This window comes from Helianthus annuus, chromosome 12 (genome assembly GCF_002127325.2).
Source record: "Helianthus annuus cultivar XRQ/B chromosome 12, HanXRQr2.0-SUNRISE, whole genome shotgun sequence".
Taxonomy (NCBI): Eukaryota; Viridiplantae; Streptophyta; class Magnoliopsida; order Asterales; family Asteraceae; genus Helianthus; species Helianthus annuus.
Window position 1 is genome coordinate 123,365,428 of NC_035444.2, and position 16,240 is coordinate 123,381,667.

Genomic DNA, 16,240 nt, shown 5'->3' on the forward strand with positions numbered 1-16,240 from the left:
TTTTTTTTCAAGGGGTGCGCCCGCCCACCCACATCAAGCCTTGGGTCCGCCCCTGATCGAATGAAGTGCCCCTTGTGAAAGTTTCCTGAGTTTTGCATGCCTTCAAGATTTCGGTTCATCGAGGGTGTTTGGGTTAGCTTATTTTGGAAGTTAATAACTTGTTTTTATAGTGTTCGGATTAGCTTATTTGTATGTTTGAGAAGTTAAAAATGATAAATTAACATCTGTAATTTAAGTTATTTTTGTGTGTTTAGAAATTAAAAATGATAAGTTAGTATTTGTAACTTACGACTTATATAAGTTAACTAGTTTATCACCTGTGAATACTCACGGTTTGGATATTTAAATTTTATCAAACACAGTTTGTATACATATTTTAAAAAATAAATAATGTGTGACGAATAAGGTATATTAATTAAACATTAACGTCTTCAATATAAAAAATACTAACAATTTAACTTACTGATGTGTGCAAAATGCAACATATAAATTACATCAAATGTGGCATAAAACTAAACTTTTTTAGTACTAATGTTAGAAAAGGCGTGTTTCTTTCTTCTTTTTGAAATTACAGGACTAAACGAGCTTAAAAGAACAAAAGGGACAAATAAGCAGCCAAAACCAACATAAATGTAAGAAGAAGAAATTGAAAAGTGACATGCCCGACCCCTCGGCAGCATCTCTCAAGACAAAAACAAGAAGACATAACCTGACCACGGGGCTGTGCCCAGCCAGACATAGGCGTGGTTAGGCCCTTCACAACAAGACAAACCTGCAGAAGCTTCTACGCCCACCACGGGGCCGTGCCCAGCCCTACACGGGGCATGGTCAACTCTTAGATTTGCAGAATCTTGACAGTACAGCAAAGAGTTGACCACGGGGTCGTGCCCAGAAGACACGGGGTCGTGCGGGGCCCTCTGCTGACAATTGCATTAAATGAAGGAAGAGAAGAAGGATGGCCATGGGCCGTGCCCAGTGGACACGGGGCCGTGCCCGGAACTCTATTTTGGCTATAAATAGTGGTGCTTGGTTCACTTCAAAGGCATCCTTGGCAAACCACTTCTCTCCCAGTTTGCCACCACTCCACCACCACTACAACACCAACACCCACCACCATCATCCATCATCCATCTTTAGAGCGTGTAGTAGTCTCGGGATCCAAGATTGATCGTAAGAGTTCTTGTCAATCAAAGGCCATGTTTGGCTAAACTCTTACATCACTTGGTGAAGACAAGTCTTTAATGTATTACTTTTGATTTTTAATCTTTCGATACTTTTTAATTGGGTTTGTATTAATGGCTTTAATAACTACTTTCTTATGTTGAAAGTTAATTTTCTTTACCATTTCTTCATGATGTCATTGATTTGCTCATTCGTGTCTTTACGGTCTATTTAAAGCGCGTTAACTATCTGGAAGGGGGTTAGGAGGGTGGTTTGGTAAAGTTCTTGTCTCGTTCAGTGTATAGATCCTGTGAGGACTTGGTTCAAGCTTACTAGGACCTCCTTCAATGCCCAACAGTATTGGATGGCGGGGGTGCGAATAGCTTGAACCCCTCATATGTAAACTACTATTAATACTTTAAACTGGCTTCTTGGGATTGTATCCTTGCTGACTCAAACCACTTAGCCGAGGGTAACGTCACCTTCAAAAGAGGGGCCTACCACTTTTCGCATTAATAACTAACTTAATTGTCTTTCAATATTTCGACCCTTTGGGATTGTATCCCTGCTGACTCAAACCACTGGGTTGAGGGTAACGTCACCTTCAAAAGAGGGGCCTACTACTATAACTAAGATAATCTCTTAAAAAGTCCGAAAGTGCGAAAATCATCAAAGGATACATTAAAGATGAGTTGGATCCAAGTGATTCTATCTTGTCTATTTGTTTTTCATTTTATTTATCTTTTCATTTTCAGTTTTATTTTCATGTTTCAAAACTTTTCTAAAAAATTTAGATTGATTAGACATTGAGGATAAACCGGTATTAAAAGCTCTTGTGTCCTTGGACAACCTCGGTATCTTACCAACACTATACTACGCTCACGATTGGTGCACTTGCCCAAGTGTGTGTTTAGTGTTAGTATAATATCGTGTTTTATTATTTTAAAACTTGACTAATGCGTAAAACGGGCTTAAAATATTAAATACAAAATCATATCACGCTTAACGCTTACCAAGTTTTTTTGGGGCCGTTGCCGGGGAACACAAGGATTTTAAGAAAGCTTAAAATCGACGGCCTAATCATTTTTCAAAACTGCGCGCTCATTTTTTTACTTTTTAGGAATCTTTGCATAACAGTAAGCTGAACACAGGGCCGTGCTCACTGAACACGCCCCCGTGCTGCACAAAACCAGTAAACATTTTCAAACGCCCAGATACAGGATCTAACCACGAGGCCGTGTTTGTTGACCAAGGGCCGTGGTGAGCCTCTGTTTCAGCTTTTTAAATTCTGTTTTCTGGTCCCGAGACTCTATAATCTGCTGAGTGATTCCTCATGGATCAATACTAAGGAAGTTACACTTACTACTACGAAGAGGATGATTACGAAGAAGAATATTGTACCATTTGCGGTAATCCTCACTCAGTGCAATATTGTGACCTTTTCGAACCATCCACCTCATATGCGTACTATGAAGAACTAAGGTATGAACCATCCACTTCATATGCGTATTATGAGGAACCAAGGTTAGAACTTCCAAAATCAAGCTTTTGGGACACTTACCCCTCTAACTTTCACAATCCACCAACTATCCTCCCAGAAGCCGAAAGAATTGTACAATGTCTCAAAGATCTTGAATGCTTATTAAAAGAATCCCGCGATAGGTTAGAGGCTATTTGTACTAAAGAAGTAATAATTGAAGAAGTAAAAATGGAAGAACAACTAAGTGAAAAACCAACGCATGAACCAAACGACGAAAGAGGTAAGTCCGAAAACGATAATTTTCAAAAAGAGTCAATTTTCAAGAAATTAACCTTTTACCACCTTCTTTCGAAAATCATTATTTGGTACCTACTCATGCTAAGTTTTTAAAAGAGTTAAATACTAACACTAAAGTTAACGAAATGGTTAGCATTAAATTGACAAACGATCAAACTACGCTAATAAAAGATGAGCAATTTGAAATTAACATTACACCGGTTCCATGTTTTTTTCGAAATACCTTTATTAGTAATATTACAATTGATAAAGATATTTGTGTTAATATAATGCCAAACTATATTTTCAAAAAAATAAGTATTGGTGATTTTTCTCCACTTCGAATTCCCATTTTTCTTTCTAATCGAAAAATAATAAAATCAACGGGAGTAGTTGAGGATGTGTTAGTACAAACAAATCAAACGGTAGTCCCAACCGACTTCGTCATTCTTGATGATGCTCCACTTTGTTGGGACAACCTTTTGTGAAAACCCATCAAACATTGATCAATCAGAAGCAAAACAACCTACCTATTTAAGTAGGGGCCGACAAAAGGTATGTCGATCTTGACCAATCAATGAAATATCCAATCGGCAATGACGACCCCCTAATTGAAGATGAAGTTGAACCACCCGATACGGAGAACGAAATCGACCAACTTGTCAAAAAAGAGGTCGCCATTGAACAAACCTTTTTAGTTCTCGACCAAAATAATGAGCAACCAAATAAAGAGTCTCCTAAAGACCCACCACTTGAGCTCAGAGAACTCCCAAAAGGTTTGGAATACGCTTTTCTAGACAAGTATGGTAAGTTACCCGTAATTATTTCTTCAAAATTAACTAGTTTAGAAATAGAAAAATTAATTATGCTTTTGAAAAAACATAAAAACGCGATCGCATGGAAGCTTGTAGATATAAAAGGAATAAATCCTTCCATGTGCACGCATAAAATTTTGATAAATAATGACTATACGGTAATACAACCACAATGTAAAGTAAATCCAAATGTTCAAGAAGTGGTTAAAAATGAAGTCATCAAACTACTTGATGCCGGACTCATCTACCCAATCTCTGATAGCCCTTGGGTGAGTCCCGTTCAAGTAATTCCCAAAAAAGGAGGTATAACGGTGATCACTAATGAAAAAAATGAATTAATACCAACAAGAACCGTCACCAATGGAGAGTTTGCATAGACTATCGTAGATTAAATGAGGCAACGAGGAAAGACCACTTCCCCTTACCTTTTATTGATCAAATGTTAGAAATATTATCCGATCATAAATTTTATTGTTTTTAGATGGTTTTTCTGGTTACTTTCAAATACCGATAGCTCCCGAAGACCAAGAAAAAACGACATTTACATGCCCCTACGGAACTTTTGCTTATCGACGCATGCCTTTGGTCTATGTAATGCCCCTGCAACTTTCCAACGTTGCATGGTGGCCATCTTCCATGATATGATAGAAAAAAACATGTAAGTTTTCATGGACGACTTTTCTATCTTTGGAGATTCATACGACCAATGCCTCGATAACCTTGAACGAATGCTATCCCGATGTGAGGAAACAAACCTCGCCCTTAATTGGGAAAAATGCCATTTCATGGTAACGAAGGGAATAGTACTCGGTCACAAAATCTCAAGTGAAGGAATGGAGGTTAATCAGGCTAAAATAGACACCATCTCCCGATTACCACCTCCATCCTTTGTTAGAGCTATCAGAAGTTTCCTAGGGCATGCCGAATTTTATAGACGATTTATCAAACACTTTTCATAAATTTCAAGACCTTTAACAAAATTACTTGAAAAATATGCACCATTCATCTTTGACAAGGATTGCAACCAAGGATTTTTAACACTAAAAGAAATGCTAGTCAAAGCACCAATCATGATAGCGCCTGATTGGAAATTACCTTTCAAAATCATGTGAATTGCAAGTGACTTTGCGGTTGGAGCTGTCTTGGGACAACGAAAAGATAAGCATTTTCATCCAATATACTATGCTAGTAAAACACTTAACGACGCACAAGAAAATTACACAACAACTGAAAAAGAGTTACTAGCTGTAGTATTTGCTTTTGATAAATTTCGTTCTTATATTGTTCTTTCTAAAACAATAGTTTATACAGACCATGCAACCTGTGACACCTGGCTTTTCAGGCCGTACCGAACGATAGTAATATGTGTCGTGAACATATAAAAAGGTTGTATGTGACTGATTATGATATATATGTATGATATTTAATGTGTTGGTAAATCCAAATGTTTATAAAAATTACGTTGGCAACGATAAAATAAACGCTTATCGTGTAACGATTAAAATGCGAAACGAACGTCGGTGACCACGCGATCAGTGTTAACATCCTAAAAATAGTCCGTTATGATTAGAATAGTAATTTTAATCATATTCGTGAGGAAAATAAATTAAAACACTAAGAAACTCTATTTTTCGAGTTTGAGCGCGTACCGCGCGATACTGCGCGTATTAGACAAATACTGTCAACGCAGCCAGTCAAGGCAACTGGTAATTATTTCAGTAATAATTTTATGTGACTATTTTTATAAAGTGATAAAAATGTTTTAAAAACACACTAAATCGGGATTAAAACGCTAGATAAAATACCCGTTATTCAGTAAAATACCAGTGTTTGAACTAATTTAGATACATATGTATATATATATGAGAAATGTGTGTGAGAGGGGGGATGTGTGGCGGCAATGTGGGCTGCCCACATTCTCTTGAATCTTACATTTTGGACACTTGTCATATCTAGAAAAATGAGGTGATGATTAATACTTATCACACCTTCCATACATTCTCATAATTCCAAGACACACATTCAAAATCACTCTCTCTCTCTCCCTTGAACACTCACGGCCAAACACCCCCTATTACACTATCATTTTCATTTTCAAATCCAAATCTTGAAGAATCATGTCCATTTCAAAGTGATTTCAATCTTACAAGAAGGTTTAGAAGTGATTTCAAGGAGGTTTGAGCAAGAACAAGGCTTCACATCATCATAAATCATAAAACCCACTAAGAATATTGAAGGTATAACATATTTTCTTTTAAATCTTGTTCTTGATTCATAGTGATGAAGATGATAGTGAAAGTTTCTCTTGTTCTTGAATCTAAACACTAACTTAAAAGTAAAAACAAATGGGTTTTTGAATGAAATAAAAATGGGTGTATGCATATGTGTATGTATGGCCGAGTGTGTGTGTGTGTGTGTGTGTGTATGTGTATATGTTATATTTTGATTTTTGATGAAAGATTTCTTAATTTATTTGATTTCTTGAAAAGTATGATGCATGAAGGAATATTTAGGTGTCATACAAGAATGTTCTAAAATGATTTAAGATTTGAAAGTGAGATGTTGAAAAGTAAATTTTTGGAAGTATATGTATGTATGTATTTCGTATATATGTATGCATGCACATAAAAGTTGTCATATAATCTTAAATGTGAAAGATCTAAGCATGAATGAATATAAATGATTTGAATGATCATGGTGATATGTGTAATATTTGTAAGAACATGATATTAGAGTATGATTAGATCATAAGGGATGATAATGATGTGTATAGTGCATTAAATGCACATATGTGAACCTATATGATGACGTAAAGGCGTGAAATGATCATATGAGTATGATGTCACACCCCGACCACGTGGAACAACAAAACGTGGCGGAAACGTCGGGGAGTGTTGTAACAGAATCATTGTTTCATAACACATGGAAATTGAAATATTGTTTTATTGATTAAATGAACTCATTGTTCTAATACAATCAAATAAGTACAACTATGATCTTCCAAGTTTTAAAGTTACTAAGCCACGAGTCCATCCTAAATGTAGCATGTATCAACAATCATCTCCAGACAGCACCTGAAACATGTGTAAAAATAGGTACGTCAGCATAAAAATGCCTGTGAGATACATAGGTTTTGTGAATATAGGATTCATGACTTGAGTTTAAAGAAAACGTTTAATAACAGTCAGTCATGAACCTTGTAATTTGCTTTGTCTTGTAAATCATTTGAAAAACGATAAGATCAGATGATATGTATAATTAAATGTAAGGTTAAACGGATAACCTAGTAAAAATGGGTTTGTATAAGATAAGTTGTTGTAAAACAATGTCTTATGAAAAGTATGTTATTTGTATAAAGTGTTATATGACTTAAATTGAAATGATTCAAATAACACTACGATATGTAATACCATACAAACACTTATATATAGGAAGTACCAGCGGCGTATCCACCATGCTTGTATCATATTACACACGCCTCGTTACTTAAGTTACTTACGCAAACCAAACCACCAATATAGAATGTTCATGTTTAAACCAATAGTCCAAGGTTATTGTATAACTCAAGTTAAATGTAACCATGTAATGTATAAACAAAAGTTATGTATGGTAAGTGAAATGAGATTTCTTAAATCACAAGTAAAAATGTACAAAACAAAGTGTTTGAATAAATCAAAAGTTATGCTTTGTAAAATAATGTAAGGTTAAACGAATAACCTTATAGTAGCATATTATCAGTATTCTTTGGATTTGTAAATAACATATTAAAAATATGTTTTGGTTTGTTGATAAAATATATATGTTGGTTCTGTACATGTCACACCCCAACCGATGGTGGAAACATCGGGATGAGACGAACAAATTGCTCAAAACAACATAACACTAAATGTGACAATATGAATTAAATTCAATTTCACTAATGCTAAAATGTTAAACATTGTTCAAACATGATCAAAACATAAATCCAATTTCAACCATAGTTTATTTTCTAGGTGAGTTTCTAGTCCACCCTAACTTGATTCTTGAATTCTTCATCTATCAACCTGCAACATGTATTAAAATAATATCAACAAAAATGTTGGCGAGTATACAAGTTTGATACATAGCATAGTAGAATAAAATGTTTAAATGTGCTCATATCCAACATGAATAAAATGATACAAGTTACTACTTTGCCATTCAATATCGTTCAACATCGTTCAATATCGTTCAAATATCGTTCAAATATCGTTCAAATATCGTTCAACATCGTTCAACATCGTTCAACATCGTTCAATTATCGTTCAACATCGCAATACCCCAAGACTCAAGGGCATTGAGATTAACACGTTCAACTTGCATAGCATATGAGTTTACAAGCATCAAATTGTTTCATGTTTAAATGTGGATAGAGTGTGATAAAAACAAGATTCAAACGTTGCGTGTTTTTGTATAGAATACATGTTGCACCCAAAAGTGTTTAAAACGAAAATGGGATCGAGTATACTCACATTGGTTGCGTATGAGAATTCCTTCAATTATCGCACGAGTAAAGATGGAAGAAAATCCAAAATATCGAACGGGAAACGATCATCCTAGATGATAACGATCTTGTTAATAATTGGTATGTTAAATATAAACCCAATACATATAGTTTATAAATTAGTTATGTAGATATTACAAATTTATTGCTATGTTTATTAAAATTAATCAATGACTCCAAAACGATCTTGTTAATAATTGCTATGTTTATCGTTACTAAGTTTTAGTTAGAAAAGACAAAAAAAGTAATTAATTAAGGGAAGCAATCTATTAGTTTATTTAAAAAATAGAAATAAGGTTTCGAAAAAAATAAACTCCAAACAAATTCGTCCGTAACCCGCAACAACCGATCTGCAATGCTTTTGTGTAGATATTGAATCTTTCATTGATTTAACAATAGTTGATTTCCTCACTGTTGTTTTATATTAAAATAAATTTGGCAGCACCTTTATTTGTCCATTCATCAGCTGTTATATAGATTTAGTTCAGCCAATTGAGTTTCAGTTTGTAACATATAAACATATAAGTTTAGCCGAAGGGTTGGTGGTAGGGCCTGTGTTACTGCCCGCGTCACATTTGATGCAAGCCCCGAAGGGTTGGTGGTAGGGCCTTATTGCTTCTCCAACATAAGGTAATCCAGGAGCAATGGTTCCTCATGTCCTGGCGATTCGTTCTTCTTTGTTATGCTTGTATATCTAAATGCTGCCACCAAAAAATAATTGTATGTCAACATACGAATTAGACTTTACATATTTATAATATTTTGGACACGACCCAAGGGCAATATCAAGTCCATGATTCATCAAATCATTTTACATTTTTGCTTATAATCAGAATTCTAATAGTAAAGTCATGTCCCATTCATAATTTCTTGACATCCTAATACATTCACAAAGACAACATAATTACATATTCGAAAGCGGCGAAACGACACAATAGCAAGATAGCATCAACCCCTTCTCAGGAAACATAGTATTTGAATCTACTTCTTCGAGGACGACAAACCATGTCAAATAAATCAGTCTCAATGGAAGAAAAAAAACATACTGTTTTTTTGGCTTCAGAATACAATAAAGTTGGAAAAAAAGCCGAATAATAAAGTCTACACTATACACACCCAATCTCTTGATTAGGAAGGTCGATGACAAAAACGTATGTAACTTCTAATATAGCGCGTACATTTAACCAGACACTTTATTGATGAAAATAAACTAATAAAGCAATCTATCTTGACGAAAATAAAGCAATCTAACTAAGAAGATACATGCCTTTTTGTGGGCCCCATAGCTCAGCATGTGTACCAGACTTGTTAAGCTTCTTTATAAGCCCGATTACCCTTTCAATGAAAAAGGTGTAGTAACCATTTACATTTACATGATCAAGTGCAATCAGACTCAGACCTGCAATTCACAAAAACATATATGAATGTGTACATATGTAACTTCTAATATAGCGCGTACATTTAAGCAGAAATTCATCCAACAACAACAGCAAAACTTATTTAATTTAATAGCATGAAAACTGATAAATCGTAATGCGATAACCAATGTCTAAGAAAATGAAAAAGGTGGAATACTTACCGTTATTCCGGCGACCACAAGGAAGCAGAATATGGTATAAAAACAGACAGAAAACTTGAAACACGTACGGTCAAGGCACCTGTCCAAATACAGATCGACATACGGAAATCTCTAATGAACACAAAACCAACATATCAGGTCGAGTTTCGTTCGCCGGAGCTTGGTCGGAACTCGACCGGATTCATGCCGGAATTATTATTACCGAAAATAGTCTGAAATGACACATCAAGAGCCGATCTAAACTAAAACTATAACATGCGGCAAAATAAAAGGCTTACCGGATCTTCGCCGGAGACTCGTCATACTTCATCGGAATACAGTCGTCGTCGACGATTGTTTGTGTGTCGGTCATGTAGCCTAGTAAGTGAAAAGCGCCGCCTGGTAAACCTCGGTAAACATTGGTCATTCCACCGACATAAAAAAACAACAAAACATAAAGAAAACAACAAAACAAACGACACAACTCAAGTATGCCTAGCATGTTGCAAATTAGAAGTATTTGAATGCTAGATCATATATCATTAAGCAACTATACACCATACAAAAATCAAAGCTCAGAGCCTCTCCATAGTTGCATTTAGAATTACCTCGCCAAAAAAGAAGCACCATCACATCCATTAATCTCAGATGGGCAACAACCCAGCTTCATCGATACCCAAAGTAACAATGAACATATAAAACACGCAAGCATTAGGTGCAAAGCTTACAGTCGGCTGCAATTAACATTACCACGCCAAGTCAGAAGCCCCATCACAACCATCATTATTAGATGAGGAATCGCCTATCTTCATCGAGACCCCAAGTGTATACAATCAGTAACACATTTCACAATCTCAGCAAACATAAAAATCAACTCAACGCATGGCATAACTCAAAACATCAACAAAAATGGCATGTAAGACTCCGATGAAGACAACATAAACATCTCCATCAATCTGTAATACATCAGTGGCAAAAAGCTCAAAGGCACCACAAAGGGTAACCATAAAATACCACCATCTAAACAATGTTACAACGTACAAAAGGAACCGTATCCATATAAAAAGAAAACCCAACTTAAAATCAGAGTGTAACTGGTAAATCCCAATGGTGAAAGAAGAAGCAGGGCAACGGAACCAAAGGCGTGAAGCCTTAACTCAAGCATCTGTTAGAAAGAATACCCAAGGGACTAATTGGTTAACACGGTACATCTCAAAAAACGACATGCAATCACAAATAATGAGTTGCACACTCAAGAACACAACAAACAAAGACGATCAGCCAAACAAATCACCCTAAAATGTTTAAAACCCTAGAATTTAAGGGTTTAAAATCCACATGAGGTAAACATTTACCTAAATCGGTATGAAATTAAGAGAATCGATATAGGAAACCGACGGACAGAGGAACACCGGCGAAGGAGGAACGGAGGGTAGGTGAGTATGGCAGAGTAAAAAGAACAACTTCAAAACAAAGTCGATACTGATCGACATACGAAAATCTCTGATGAACGCAAAACCAACATATCAGGTGGAGTTTCGTTCGCCGGAGCTTGGTCGGAACTTGACCGGATTCATGCCGGAATAAATATTACCGAAAATAGTCTGAAACGACACATCAAGAGCCGATCTAACTAAAACTATAACATGCGGAAAAATAGACGGCTTACCGGATCTTCGCCGGAGACTCGTCATACTTCATCGGAATACAGTCGTCGTCCACGATTGTTTGTGTGTCGGTTATGTAGCCTAGTAAGTGAAAAGCGCCGCCTGGTAAACATCGATCCTTCCACCGTTTCTATCTCTCAAACGAATCTGCATCTCTATCTCATGTCTCTCTCTGCTCTATCTTCTGTTTATATGTTTATATGAATATACAAAGCTTCCAAAAGAAGCTTTAGTAAGGAAATGTACATCTCATCTATGCACATACAACAAACAAAGCCAGAGTTACAAGTACCCATTGCATAAAGATGTTGCAAATTAGAAGTATATATAATTTGGCAGCACCTTTATTTGTCCATTCATCAGCTGTTATATAGATTTAGTTCAGCCAATTGAGTTTCAGTTTGTAACATATAAACATATAAGTTTAGCCGATTATTAATTTCAATCCAATAATTTTCTTTTAACGTATAGCCGATCATGATATCAAAGATAACAAAAAAAAAAAAAAAAACGAATCGATTTAACTAAAAGTGTACCGCAACAGTGATGACTTCAGCCTCGACGTAAACACCGGCGAGGTGTTATGACTCCGACGAGTTTAAGCGGACACTTCGGGATTTCTCCGGCGAGCTCGTTATTCCGGCAAGTTTGGCAGTTATTGAACGTTGTGAGTTAGCAGGAAAGGAGAGGGTGTAAATGGGTGGTTGTGTCGAGATGATGATGAAGGCTTCGGTTTATATAGCCTTCATTCGGTTCGCAAAAATGGTAACGATCTTATGATTGATTTGCATTTGTGATAAAAAAAGTCTAAGTTCATGATTTGCGTAAAGATGGGAACACGGAATGTTAATCAATCTCGAAAAATCAATGATTACAGGCAAGCTAAAAAAGAAAGAATGGTTGTACGCGTTTTGGAGTTTTGGGCGGTTAAAATGGGAATGGTTTGAATACTGAAATAGCGTATAAATTATTTAGTTTCTAAATATAAAACAGCGATGATGGTAGCCCATCTGGTTAGTATGCGTGTGAGTTTGGTTTAGGGGCGGCGGTTCGATCCCGGGCGTAAGCCCTTTTTGATGTTTTATTTCTTTTTTAAGTTTCATAAATTACAGTTAGGCCCCTGTAGTTTGTTTAACTAAACTAACTGGGTTTCTAACTTTAATAACTAATTTAGATTTAAACTATAAAAAATTTATTAATTTAAATCTAACTAGTTTGTATTAAAAGTTTTAAAATGTTACAACTTAGCCCCATAACTTATGTTAACGGTACTAACTAGGTTTAACTAACTAGGTCAGAAACATAACCTAAATCTCTAACGAGACTTATTTTTATAAAAAGAATAATATTAACTAATTTAATTGGTTAAATAAAATAAAAAAAAATAAATAACCCTTTCTTTTAAATGGAATGAATAAACGATATCCTTCAACGATTATTTATTTCACGAAAAAAAATTCCGTTGGTTTAAAGTTAGGATTCGAATCTTAAAACGGGTCGGATTTTGGGTATCCGTTTTTGACGGATGTTACAGTCTCCCCTACTTTAGGAGATTTCGTCCTCGAAATCTAAGATGATCTATAGTTTCAAAAGAAGAATAGATGAGACTTGTTCATAAAGTTTAAAGAATTTGTTTTCACGAATGTGTCACATAACATATAGTTTCACATAGCATATAAGATGTTCAATTAGCTTCACATAGCATAATTATGAATTTCACATAGTGTAACATAGATAACGAAAGCATCGTAAATTTAGTTCGTTCACGAGAGATTATTATCATTTGTTTTAGATCGCGAAGATAGTGCGATTCGTGCCTCCAAACTTGAAATGAAAGTAGAGTTCAAATATAAAGTTTCATTGATAACGAAAAAGAGTTGGCAACTACCTCTGAGGTAAGGAAATCACCCCTAGCTCATTGGTGAAGTTGAAAAGTGAGTGGAGCTAATCGTTAAGGTAAGGGAATCAGTCCTATCTTGATGATAAGCTTCCATTTTTTTGGAATATGAGTATTACCATACAAATGTAGAACAATCCACATGACATACTTAGTTAACCAGATTGACGTATCACTGGCATGTGAATAAACAGGTCAACCCATCGTGTACCGCAATGTTGACTACCCAACATCGTCGCAACGAAGAGGGTGTAATGTTGTTAACTTAACATAACCACTAGAATACGGGCGGGCGCTACTCCTATAGCACTACGCATAGTGCTATACATGTTAAGGTGTGGGTTAAAAGACAAGTTCATCACATAAGAATAACCCAACGACACGAATCCAATATAACATATTAGCATGCATGTAGCTTGAAATGATATATCGTACAAATGTAAAACACATGAAAAATTGAGATAGCATAAAAAGATTTATCGTAAAACATGGATTGTCACGGAACGTAACATATGACTATTCCAAAGTAAATCAAAGTCCTTTTCGAATTAAGGAAGCGTGCTTTGGCCTAATAGACAAATACTCTCATCGAGAAGCGATTAACGATATTTGTCCTTCCAGTTACTACACGTCCTTAATCGATTGGGAAAATCGAAACTTTGGCGAGAATAAAAATCGAGGGGTGGGACTAGTTAAACAAGATGCGAGTATCACCTCTAACTTGATAACATCGTACCCTAAAGTGGTTGGTACTTATCAAAAGATAAGGGTCCACTAGAGTATGAAATGGAATTTCCCTTCAAGATTTGGATATCACTCCTAACTTGAGGGTAGATTTCGTGCAAAAATCGAAGTATAGCTGAGTGAAAGTCTTCACCAAATGTGGGAATCACCCCTATTTTGATGAGTCGTTTCGATTGTGTTGTAAGAGTGTCTTCAAAGCCTCCAAGTGTATATTGTGTTAGCCTTAGGAAAGGCATGTATATTAAAAGTCCAAAAGAATGGAAGGAAGCAAATGAGATAGAAAGGAAGTTGTTTTAAGCAACACATAGCGAAATAGCTCTTAAACTATAGACTAGGCAAGGCATTCCTAATTCCCTATAGTTATGGCTCTGATACCAATCTGGTATCAGAGTACTCCTACTATAGACTAGGCATAAGTAAGGCAATCCTTCCTAATTCCCTATAGTTATGGCTCTGAATCCAATCTGTCACACCCCAACCGATGGTGGAAACATCGGGATGAGACGAACAAATTGCTCAAAACAACATAACACTAAATGTGACAATATGAATTAAATTCAATTTCACTAATGTTAAAATGTTAAACATTGTTCAAACATGATCAAAACATAAATCCAATTTCAACCATAGTTTATTTTCTAGGTGAGTTTCTAGTCCACCCTAACTTGATTCTTGAATTCTTCATCTATCAACCTGCAACATGTATTAAAATAATATCAACAAAAATGTTGGCGAGTATACAAGTTTGATAGGTAGCATAGTAGAATAAAATGTTTAAATGTGCTCATATCCAACATGAATAAAATGATACAAGTTACTACTTTGCCATTCAATATCGTTCAACATCGTTCAGTATCGTTCAAATATCGTTCAAATATCGTTCAAATATCGTTCAACATCGTTCAACATCGTTCAACATCGCTCAAATATCGTTCAACATCGCAATACCCCAAGACTCAAGGGCATTGAGATTAACACGTTCAACTTGCATAGCATATGAGTTTACAAGCATCAAATTGTTTCATGTTTAAATGTGGATAGAGTGTGATAAAAACAAGATTCAAACGTTGCGTGTTTTTGTATAGAATACATGTTGCACCCAAAAGTGTTTAAAACGAAAATGGGATCGAGTATACTCACATTGGTTGCGTATGAGAATTCCTTCAATTATCGCACGAGTAAAGATGGAAGAAAATCCAAAATATCGAACGGGAAACGATCATCCTAGATGATAACGATCTTGTTAATAATTGGTATGTTAAATATAAACCCAATACATATAGTTTATAAATTAGTTATGTAGATATTACAAATTTATTGCTATGTTTATTAAAATTAATCAATGACTCCAAAACGATCTTGTTAATAATTGCTATGTTTATCGTTACTAAGTTTTAGTTAGAAAAGACAAAAAAAGTAATTAATTAAGGGAAGCAATCTATTAGTTTATTTAAAAAATAGAAATAAGGTTTCGAAAAAAATAAACTCCAAACAAATTCGTCCGTAACCCGCAACAACCGATCTGCAATGCTTTTGTGTAGATATTGAATCTTTCATTGATTTAACAATAGTTGATTTCCTCACTGTTGTTTTATATTAAAATAAATTTGGCAGCACCTTTATTTGTCCATTCATCAGCTGTTATATAGATTTAGTTCAGCCAATTGAGTTTCAGTTTGTAACATATAAACATATAAGTTTAGCCGATTATTAATTTCAATCCAATAATTTTCTTTTAACGTATAGCCGATCATGATATCAAAGATAACAAAAAGAAAACGAATCGATTTAACTAAAAGTGTACCGCAACAGTGATGACTTCAGCCTCGACGTAAACACCGGCGAGGTGTTATGACTCCGACGAGTTTCAAGCGGACACTTCGGGATTTCTCCGGCGAGCTCATTATTCGGCAAGTTTGGCAGTTATTGAACGTTGTGAGTTAGCAGGAAAGGAGAGGGTGTAAATGGGTGGTTGTGTCGAGATGATGATGAAGGCTTCGGTTTATATAGCCTTCATTCGGTCCGCAAAAATGGTAACGATCTTATGATTGATTTGCATTTGTGATAAAAAAAGTCTAAGTTCATGATTTGCGTAAAGATGGGAACACGGAATGTTAATC